The following is a 10,383-nucleotide window of genomic DNA, read 5'->3' on the forward strand; positions in this document are numbered from 1 at the left end:
CAACACGCCAAGGAAACTCAATTGTGGGGTCTACAAATGTGCCCAGAGGAAGGTGGTGCCCCAGTTGAGCCAGAACCACGTCCCTTCAGAAGATCTACCCGTTAGGATGGCACGGCAATTTCCTTCCTGAGTTGGCAAGCTTTGCCCAAAATGTGCTAATTCAACATGTAGTTCTCACAAGACGAACATTTTAATGTGGATTGCAATATCTTAAGAAACCTACAATGTCTCAAAGAAAGTAGACATTGCGAAAGCTCTAAAGATAAAAGCGGTGCAAGAGGTGGGCATTACTGTGAAACAGGGCACCTCCATTGCGTCCTGGGAGACACATTCCCTGAAGTCCAGTTCCCGTGTCTTTGCGCAGGTCAGAGACTCCACCTTAACAGTTTCTGGAAAACATCCTTCTGTTCTCATGGAGACTTCCTTGGCTGCATTTAAATGAAAGCTTTTTGGTGCAGTAAGAACGTTTGATTCTAAAGATAGATGAAGCTGTGATAGGTAATGTCAAATGTTCAAAACATCCCTGCCAAAATCTAGAGATGCCTGCTTTTCAGCACACCTGTCATTTCCAAACATGCCACACCCATGCGAAGCGAGCTGATGAATTTACAACGAGAACCTAGCGAATGTGGGACGTGGAGATGGCTCTGTGGGCCAGAGGGCCTGCCATGAAAGCATGAGGACTTGAGTTCGAGGCTCCAGAATCCACGTGAAAAGCCAGGCACGCTCACACATGCCTGTAACACCAGCGCCGTCAGCCAGGGTGGACAGAGATAGGAAGATCACTCGGTTTGCTGGCTGCCAGCCTAGCTCCAAAGTCAGTGAGAAACCCTGTCTCGGGGTGATAAAAGTCGGGGTGATAAAATGAAGTGTGTTGAGCAGGACTCCAGACAGCCTCCTCTGGTCTCCATGTGAGAGTGCATGAACCTGTACCCCCCCCCCCTCTCTCTCTCTCTCTCTCTCTCTCTCACACACACACACACACACACACACACACACACACACACACACACACACATCTAAAGGGAGAAGAGCTGAGTGTACATTAAGAACAAGTGAAGGAAAGGCTGAACTGACTCCTTAAAATGAACCTCCCACCCTCCCTCCTTGCTGATGGCTTCTGTCATATCTGTGTGCCATCTCTATGGCTGGTTCTTATCTTAATTTTTTACTTTGCCTCATCAAAAGCAATATTATCGTTATTGTCCAAATATTCCCTATGTATGTTGTCGTGAAGAGCTAACTAATAAACTGTGACCTGACCTCCATGAACTGACAGCCCTTCTGGTCTGCACTCGTGTCTTCAGGGTGAGGTTCCAGGACCCCTGGGTATAGAAATCAACAGATGGGGGACTGGGAAGATGACTCAGTGGTTCAGAGGACCAAGGCTCCATTCCCAGCACCCACATGGCAGCTCACAATCATCTGTAACTCAAGTTCCAGGGGACTCAAACCCTCTTCTAGTCTCTGAGGCACCAGGCATGCATGCAGTGTGCTAATATACATGTAGATAAAATAGTCATTAACACAGAATAAAAATAACTCTTAAAAACATCGGCAGGTAGCTAATAAAATGGTATTTGCATATAATCATATGCTTTAAATCATTCTCAGATTACATATAATACCCAATGCAATGTCGGTGCTGTGTAAGTAGTTGTTATAGCATTTAGGGAATGACCAGAAAGAAACCTTTACTTATTAAATACAGATGTAAGTTTATTCCCAATTGATTGAATTTACAGATCAGAAGGCTGAATATTCCCATCTGTGGCCAGTGAAGTGGGACAGTGGTCAGTGGCTCAGGCCCTACCACAGTCCATCCCCACAGTGGATGGAGGCAGCCTTACCTTACACGTGGCTGCCACATCATAAACCAAAGGAAAGGGTTCATGTAGACGTAGCCAGTATTCAATGCTGCAGGTGAGTTTCCATGCTCTGTTTGGCTCGTTACCTCCTGAAATATTCTCTGTGCCTTATACTAACCCCAAGATGAAGCTCTTCTTCTGAATCCCCAGAGAAAATGCCACTGCCTGGAGGTGTGGGGGCCGGCCTGCAACGCTGCGTGTCTCAGCACGCGTTTGGCAACTCGTGTCAGGCATTCGGTTTCTCGAGTTTCTGGGCTAGCCTTGTGCATCCTGTTTCTTACGTTTCTGGGTTAGCCTTGAAACTGGAATTTTCTCACAAGCCACATTTGAGTCTTGAGCCCTAACCTTGCAGTTAGGGTTTTGTTGTCTATCTCTCTGTTCTCTGAGATTGGGAAAACAGCAGACTGCTGTCTATTTGGATTCCCCCTTTCGTCAAACGTTTCTTAAGGCTTTTACTCTCTTTAAAATGGAGTTTCTTGCCTTTAATTTCTGTGCAAGAATTCTTCAAATATTCTGGAGATAGTTTTCCCTTCCTATCCAGTGCAGACTCCGGGATCCCACAACCTCCTGCAAATGCCCCGCTCCACAAATACCCGAGTGCCTATGGGAAATGGCTTATTTGCATACAATCTGCACACATCTTCCCACATCCTTGAAATCATCTCAAGATTATTTATACCACCAAACACAGATAGAAGCTACACAGCGGTTGCCACGTCGTGGTCTCGAAGGCCGGCACGAGACATCTATATCTGTGCAGTACAGACACCATTTTTATAAAAAAAAATATGTTTGATCTACATTTGGTGACAGCACCAGATGCAGACCCCATGAACATTACTTTCTGCTTTTTATTTCTGTCCTGTTGGGGGCTTTTCGGGATTATCATCACCATTAGTTGAGTAATTATAGACACCCCCTTTCCGCCTGTGATTAGAAGCTTTACTTTCTTAGTGTCTTACGTGCATAAAGGCTCACCACCTTAGCACAGATCTTAGGGCGTGTGGACAGCTTGCAGTGAGCTTACAGAACCCATTTTCTTATCTAATCACTTCTCAGGCTTTCGGCCAAGATAAATTAAGAAGTTATCCAGACATCTTCCTGTATGGCGTTCAGTAAGTCAGTTCTCGCCACCCAACAGATCCACCCAAACTCAGTGACTGAAAATAAAACCTCTTCTCACTCATGAGCTCCGGCCAACATCTGCAGGTTAGTTCACCTAAGCCTGGCTAGCTTCTGTGTTTGGCTGGGGGAGTCACCCGGAAGCTGTGCTTCCAGTGTGTCTCAAGCCTCCAGACTTTCAATCTAGAGCTTATACAGTGGGGTCTCCCGGTTCTCAGGCCACTGGACCTAAAGGAGATCTATGTATCATGCTCTCCCAGCTCGGCACGTCGGCCAAGATCTTGAATCTCTCATAACCACGTGATCCGGTTCTCTACAGTGGATTTCCTGCATAACGACACAATGCCTTGCACACATAGGCATTCTTAGACACTGATAATCTTAGTCTTGGCCTTTGAGGATAAAATTGAAACTTATACACAAGAAGAAAATCATACTAAAATTATTCTGTATTCTTAGTCCATATTGCTTTTTGATTTATTTAATGAAGAGAGGAGGCGTGGAGGTCAAAGGACCACTTGTGGGAGTCATTACTCCCTTCCCACCATGTGGGTCCTGGGGATCAAACTGGGGTCATCAGGTTTGGCAGCAAGTGCCTTTGCTCACAGAGCCGTCTCGCTGGCCCATATTCTGACATTTTTAAAGGTGTTTTTTTTTTAATCCGTATGATTCCAATGGGAATCCCTACAAGGCAAAATAAATATTTAGATTTAGTAGTCAGACCTGAGTGCATTCTGTTCCTCCCCTCTCTGCCCTTGCAAAAGTGAAAGTAAAGTAGGCCGGTTGTTCCCTCAGGGTCTGTCTGTCTGTCTGTCCGAGCCCTCCAGATCATTCTGCTTCTGTGTCTCTTTCTCCTGAGTCTTTGCCCCGCCTCTTGGCCCACCTGTCCCACACACATATAAACAATCCTTTCTCTCAGCAGCAAATACCAGAAGCTTTAAAAAAAATGGCAAAAGGAAGCCTGAATGCCGCTGGAAAAAGATTGCAAAGAGCCCAGCAACCGGTGACCATGGTGACGCCTTGTAATCAGCAAACCCAGGCCCTTGCTTTCCTTCCTCCTCTGGGCATCCATAAAATGGTTGGTTTAGAAACCCCAAGCCCACAGACTGTTTTCCAGCAACATAGCAACCGCCGGCAAACTGGGCAGTCAAAACTACCCGTGACCTGATTATCAAAACCAGAGTTATGACAGCAGGCTACCAGGCTGCCTTTCTTAGCAGGAGGGTACACCGGCCACCTGAGGTATCTCCTCTGTTAAATCCAAAATGTTGTGTGAAATACATCAGCACTTCACACACACATACACACACCTCACACACATATATACATACACACACATACACACACCTCACACACATATATACATACACACTCACTTCACACACACCATACACACACACACACACACACCATACACACACACACACACACACACACACACACACTGTGGAGCCACCACAAAAGGAAGAGAATCTACAAAGGCCAAAACGAAGTGAAAGTAGGCACCTTGGGAAGCAGTCTGGCGCCAAAGCTGCCCTCTGCCCTCTGCCCTGAGTTTCCGTTGACAGTTGCCACAGCTTGGGGTTTGTGAGGTTAAGCCTGAAACCCTACTAAAATAGTCTGCTAGGATGCCCCACCCAAACCTGCCCCATCCCAGGAGCTACATTCTCAAGGTAAGAAACAAACCCACTGTGCAAAGCAGGGCGAGGAAACACCTGTGTTTGGGTTTGATCGTGGGCATGAGGGGATCTTCCCTGAGAACTCAACCACAAGCCAGCCCTCCAGGGACTCTGCTGTCTGGGTGAAGGTGATGTCACTGCCTTGACATGATCTGCAGAAAGACAAGAAAATTCTCTTGGGGAAACACAACTCTAGCTGCAAACCCAAGACTGTCCCACAACTTACTAGAAAAATGAGCAACTTTACCTTGTTTTTAAATTATTTTTTAAAAATCACACAATAGGGACAGTACAGGTGCCAAGCCTGGTGATCTAACACCAGGACCCACATGATGGAAAAAGAGAACCCACTCTTGCAAGCTGGCCTCTGCCCACATAGGCATAGTGCTGTGTCTTCACAGGTACAAACACACTAAACAAACAGACAAACAGCTGTACCAAAAAAATAAATAAATAAATCACACAATATATAGGCCACAAGGCATTAAAACAATAGGCAGAAAATTCCACAGGTCACAAAAGCAGATCACCAGGGGCTCAGAGGTTACACTTGGGGAAGTGAGGTAACACCACCAGTCTGCCTTTGCCCATTTCCTCCGGTTTCTATGTATGGACCAGCGGTGTCCATGCTCCTGTCTTGATGCTCACTGGCCATATCCTGGTTCTCTTCTTTTTCCCAAGGTCTATAAGCACATCTTTCCTCTGCACCTCAAGAAGGAAATCAGTCAATTAATCAATCAATCAATAGAGTCCCACCACCTTGCTCCACCACTCCCACAGCTAAACTTCTTCAAAGTACAATCACTGTGACTTCCTGCAGTCCATTGTGCCCCACCCAGCCCTTCTAAAAAGGCCTTGCCCAGGCTGCAGAGGCCGCAGGGCACCAGGTCACCAAACCCAATGAACCGTTACTTACCAGTTATTGCAGAGGCATTGTACAATGTGAGCTCCCTCCTTCCAGAAAGTCTCCTGACTCAGTCTCAGGGGCCCTGCTTTCTTCTGAGTTTTCTCTTACGTCTTTGGTCACTTCTTCCCAGGCTCCTCAAGTATTCACTGTGGTTTGTATAGATATGCCAGTCTTGGTTTCTTTTCCTGTAACTGGGATAAAACACCCCGGCAAACACAACTGAGCGGAGAAAGGATTTGTTTTGGCTCAGAGTTCAAGGGTACAGAACAACATGACTCATAAGGAATGGAAGCAAGAGCTTGAGGTGGCTTCTCAGGTCACACCCACAGCCAGGAAAGAGCAGTGCAAGGGACTCAGATCACTTTCTCCAGTTTGTACCGTCCAGGTCTCACGCACAGGAAATGGTCCTGCCCCCGGTTAAGTGGGTTTTCTTCCAACAATTAACCTGGGTAAGATAAGCCCTTGATGGCCTGCCCGGAGCCCAGGACACCCCCTCCCAGCAACTGTCTCCCTGGTGACTCCGGGTTGTGTCAAGTTGATGTGACAGCAATCATCGCATCCCCCCAAGATTCACTTGGAAAATCTTGTTCCCATGCTTGATGCTGTTGTGGGGTGGAGTTTACTGAGGGGTCTTCGGATCTTCCTGGAAAGGGATAATGGCACCCCCACTCTCTTTCTTTCTCCTTTCCTGTCTTGTCCTTGGTTGAAGCTGGAGATTTTGCACTGTCCTGGGCTTTCACTAAGGCATGCTTCTCTGCGGACCCAAAGCCATGGGACCAATTGTTCAAGGCTTATCAACACTGTAAGACAAAACAAAGAGTTCTCTTTCTTAGCTGGTGCCTCAGCCGTCTGGTGTAATGGTGGAAGGCTGACTGGTGTGCCTCCTCTGCCCACTCAGGGTGCTGTTCTTATGTCACTTGGCACCATCTCCACAGGCACAGCCTCCATTCTCCTGGACAAAACAATCATCTGTCTAGGGGAATGTATATCTGCGGGCTGAAGGAACCTTTCCCAAGGGAACTGCAGCATTAATGGCTCAGAGAGAGCTGACTCAGCCTAGATCCCCTGTTCCCAACTGTATTCCTCCTCACAGGCGGTTGACTCTGTGCCTGTGAGGAAGTCATCTTTCTTAAGGAGCTGTTGCTTGCCCATCCTGAACCTGACTGCGGTACACTTCCCAAGGGTATAAAACTCCCTGGACCACCAACTCGTACAATGCGGTAGATGTTAAGAGAGAAATAACTACAACACGAATAATAAATATTCCTGGAAAAGGGTGACAACCCCAAGCTTTCAATAAGATTGAAGAATGACTGAACTATTGGATTAATCATTAAGAATAGTTTCTGTTGCCCAAGGTGGTACACACCTTTTATCCCAATGCTTGGGACAAAGAGGCAAGTATATGTGAACTCAAGACCAGTTTGAGCTAAGTAGTGAGTGCCAGGCCAGTAAGGACCATGTAGGGAAACTCTGTCTCAAAGAGAGGAGAATAACAACAACAAAATATAATGAGAGTTTTAAATAATAGACAAATCTGTGGTGAGGCATTTGATTTGGAAGGAGCATAAGGTATCCCAGAGTGCTGCACACCTATAATTCTAGTACTCCGAGACAGCAGGTCACAAGTTCAAGGCTGACCTGGGCCACATAACAGGACTTTGTTCAAACAACGGCAACAAACCACTATGAAAATACTAAGAGAATTTATGCTGAATGCTCTGCTCTGTGACTAGCAACAAATAACGTCTATTCATAAATACATGAACTAATAGAAGAAAACCCTAACCTACCAATTCCATCAAGGGAAAAAGTTTCATAATTCCAATAACTGGCAAATGGGATTAAATGTAGCTCAAAAGCTTCTACACAGAAGAAAAAAGAAAGTCACCACAGTGAAGAGAGAACCTGCAGAGGAGGAAAAATGTTTACCTCTGTTCACCAGGCCAGGCATTTGTAGCTAGAGTACTAGACTACCCAAAGAATGGCAAAAATTAAACAAAAAATCCAAGCCATTTACTTAGTAAGTGAGCCAATGACCTGAATAGATAGCAAAAACCAAGAACTTGAAATGTCCAATAAATAATACAATAAGTAATGGGAAAGGTGATCAATATCCTTAGCCAACAGGGAAATATAAATTAAGCCTGTTTTAAGATTACATCTCAACCCTAATCAGAATGACTATCACCAAGGAAACATACACCAACAAGTAAAGAGGTGTGTTGGGGACCGCTTTTGGGGTTGTTGGGAATGTGAACTGGGCAGGTCAACATACCACAGAGACGTTTGGAGGTTTATGTTTATTACTGAACTGTCCCCCAACAGCCAAGAAAAGGAAGCAGCCTAGATGTTTATCATCATATGAATGGATAAAGAAGATGTATTTCATCTACATGCGAATCATTTGAATTTTTACAGCCATGGAGAAAAATGACATCATGACATTTTCAGAAAAATAGATGCACCTGAAAAACACCGTGTTAATCAAAACAAACTAGATTCAGAAAGACAAATCTCTGGTTTCCCTCATATGGAGCCTAGATTTAAGAGTATATGTATGCATATATGCAGGTATATATTTGTGTATGTGTGTAGGGAGGTCATGAAACTAGCAAAGGACTCATAAGATGAGAAGAAAGAATCTAGGGAAGTGGGAAATGGGTAATGGAATACGTTAATAAGAAAGTAGAAAGAGACTCAGTAGAAGAAGAACGGGAACCTTCTAGAAGGGAAGGGACACAGAGAGGGGACAGTGGAGGAGGGAAAGGATGACAACCAATATAGTGACACAGAGTGTATGAAGACACCGTGTTGAAGCCCACTCCTAAATGAACAAAGATAAAAACGTGTCATCTCAAAAGAGAGCAATTGCCAGTATTGCCTTACCTTGATGTTTAATGTCTGCTCATTTAAAGCCGTATGCTATTTTAGTCAACTGCACTCTAAAAATAATTTGAAGGATAACTCAAACGCTAAGAAGCTAATTAACACTCCGAGTCTTACAGGTCTCAAGAGAAAAGTTAATTCATTTTGACCATCATATAACCGTCTTTGTCCAGACAAGTATAAAAAGACACTCAAGAAAAATCTTTGGAGCATTAAAATGCATTATTTTAGACTTACCTGAAAATATGTGTTCAAGAAGAAAGGGGAATGCTGTAAGATTCCACCCTGTTCAAGAAGAGCTTGTTCTTGTGTTTTCAATAGGAGGACAGTGGGTGGCAGGTCACACTGGCATGCGGTTTCTAGCACAGGTATTGAAATAAGCATCGTGACAATGTCTTTTAGAATGGTTAATGGTTAAGGTATACCAGAAATGACATCCTTTAAAAATATCCAAACTTACAGGAAATAAGTTTAGGTGTCAATTTAAAAATGTGAGACTAAGTATTACACAATGTCAATTATGTGCAAATCTAGAACAGACAGAGAAAGCAAACCATAGCAAGGCTGCCTCCCAAAGATGTGTGCACAGGTGTCCTGGGAAGAAGCACACGGAACTTCCTTGTCGGTGGCAATGCTCGGTGCCCTGAAAGGGTTTGGATATTTGCTGAGCTCTATCAAATTGTATACCTAAAGTCTAAACAATTTGTGGAGGTTAATTTTATTAGGGGAAAAAAAACAAAACATAAGCAAATATTTGGACACTAATGTCATCTATGCTAGAGTTTGGGGGGAAACACTTGGAATGCAGAACGAGTAAGGGGTTACCAAGGAGACAGCTGTACAGATAGTAATGGAACCAAAACACGATATTTGCTGGGGAATCTAGGCAGTGATAATATGGTGTTTGCCGCCCAATACTTTGACTTTGCTGTACATCTGAAAATACTCATAATAAAATATTGCAGGGAACGGGTAAAAGGAAATATTTTTCATAATTATTTTTAGCACATCTGAGAAAAGTTAAAACTGGTGGTTGGTGAACTGTCACCTTAGCCATCCGGCCCAAACCTCCCTCCAGTATCCCAATTGTAGTTCCCACCAGATCCAAAAGTCCGCAGATTCAAAACTGTATTTATTGTCCTCCCTCTATCGGGTGGCACCACCTCAGCTCCCAGTAACAGACACAGAGTTCAACACAAGCAGGGATTTTTCTTACCTAGCAAGAAAAATGGAAGTGGGGATGTGGTGTTGCTGATCCCACAGTCTGATAGGGTCCCAGTAGGCAAGTCTGCAGTTCTCTTGACCATCCTTCATAGTCCCAGTATGTTAGAGCACCATGGTCAGGCACCGTGTCTGGGTTCAAGAGAAGACAGAGATAATGGCTCTGGTGATTAGTTTAAAGGCTAATGTCCTTGTGTTGACACTTAAAGTAATCCTTTACTGGGATATAATAATGCATCTTGAAATGTGTCACTAGCTAGGATGCTCTCAACCGCAAAGACACATGATCCACACACAGTACTAAAATCCAGAGTAGAGCTGGAGAAATGGCTAGAGGTTAAAAGTGCTTGCTGCATGCATATCCACAGGACCTGAATTCTGTTCCTGGCACCCATGTCAGGTGACTCACGACCACCTGTAACTCCAGTTTTAGGGGCTATGGCACTCTCTTCTGGCCTCTGAGGATACCTGCACATACATATATCCATACACACAGACACACAGAGTGAGGGGGAGGGAAGGAGGGAGATTTAACAAATGTAAAAGGAGACTTAAAAGTGACTTTAGAATTGGCTGGCTGGATGATAGAGAAATGTCTTCTAAAATCTAGATTTTTTTTTCAGTGTTCTGCTTTGTTGTCTTTAGTGTTGGCTCTGTCCCCAGCCCAGCATCAAGAAGGACACAGCAACTTCAAGTA

At 44.5% G+C, this 10,383-nt stretch overlaps 1 long non-coding RNA gene across 1 annotated transcript; it reads right to left on the reverse strand.

Annotated features, from left to right (window-relative positions):
* Positions 1-4,951: 4,951 nt before the first annotated feature.
* On the reverse strand, positions 4,952-9,806 carry LOC113457239. Its single transcript, XR_003377871.1, has 4 exons — positions 9,682-9,806; positions 8,703-8,824; positions 5,586-6,376; positions 4,952-5,371 (listed from the first exon to the last, which is right to left on the reverse strand). It is a non-coding gene; the product is annotated as an uncharacterized LOC113457239 (long non-coding RNA).
* Between the last annotated feature and the right edge of the window lie 577 nt (positions 9,807-10,383).

This window comes from Microtus ochrogaster, chromosome 21, assembly GCF_000317375.1.
Source record: "Microtus ochrogaster isolate Prairie Vole_2 chromosome 21, MicOch1.0, whole genome shotgun sequence".
In the NCBI taxonomy this organism is placed as follows: Eukaryota; Metazoa; Chordata; class Mammalia; order Rodentia; family Cricetidae; genus Microtus; species Microtus ochrogaster.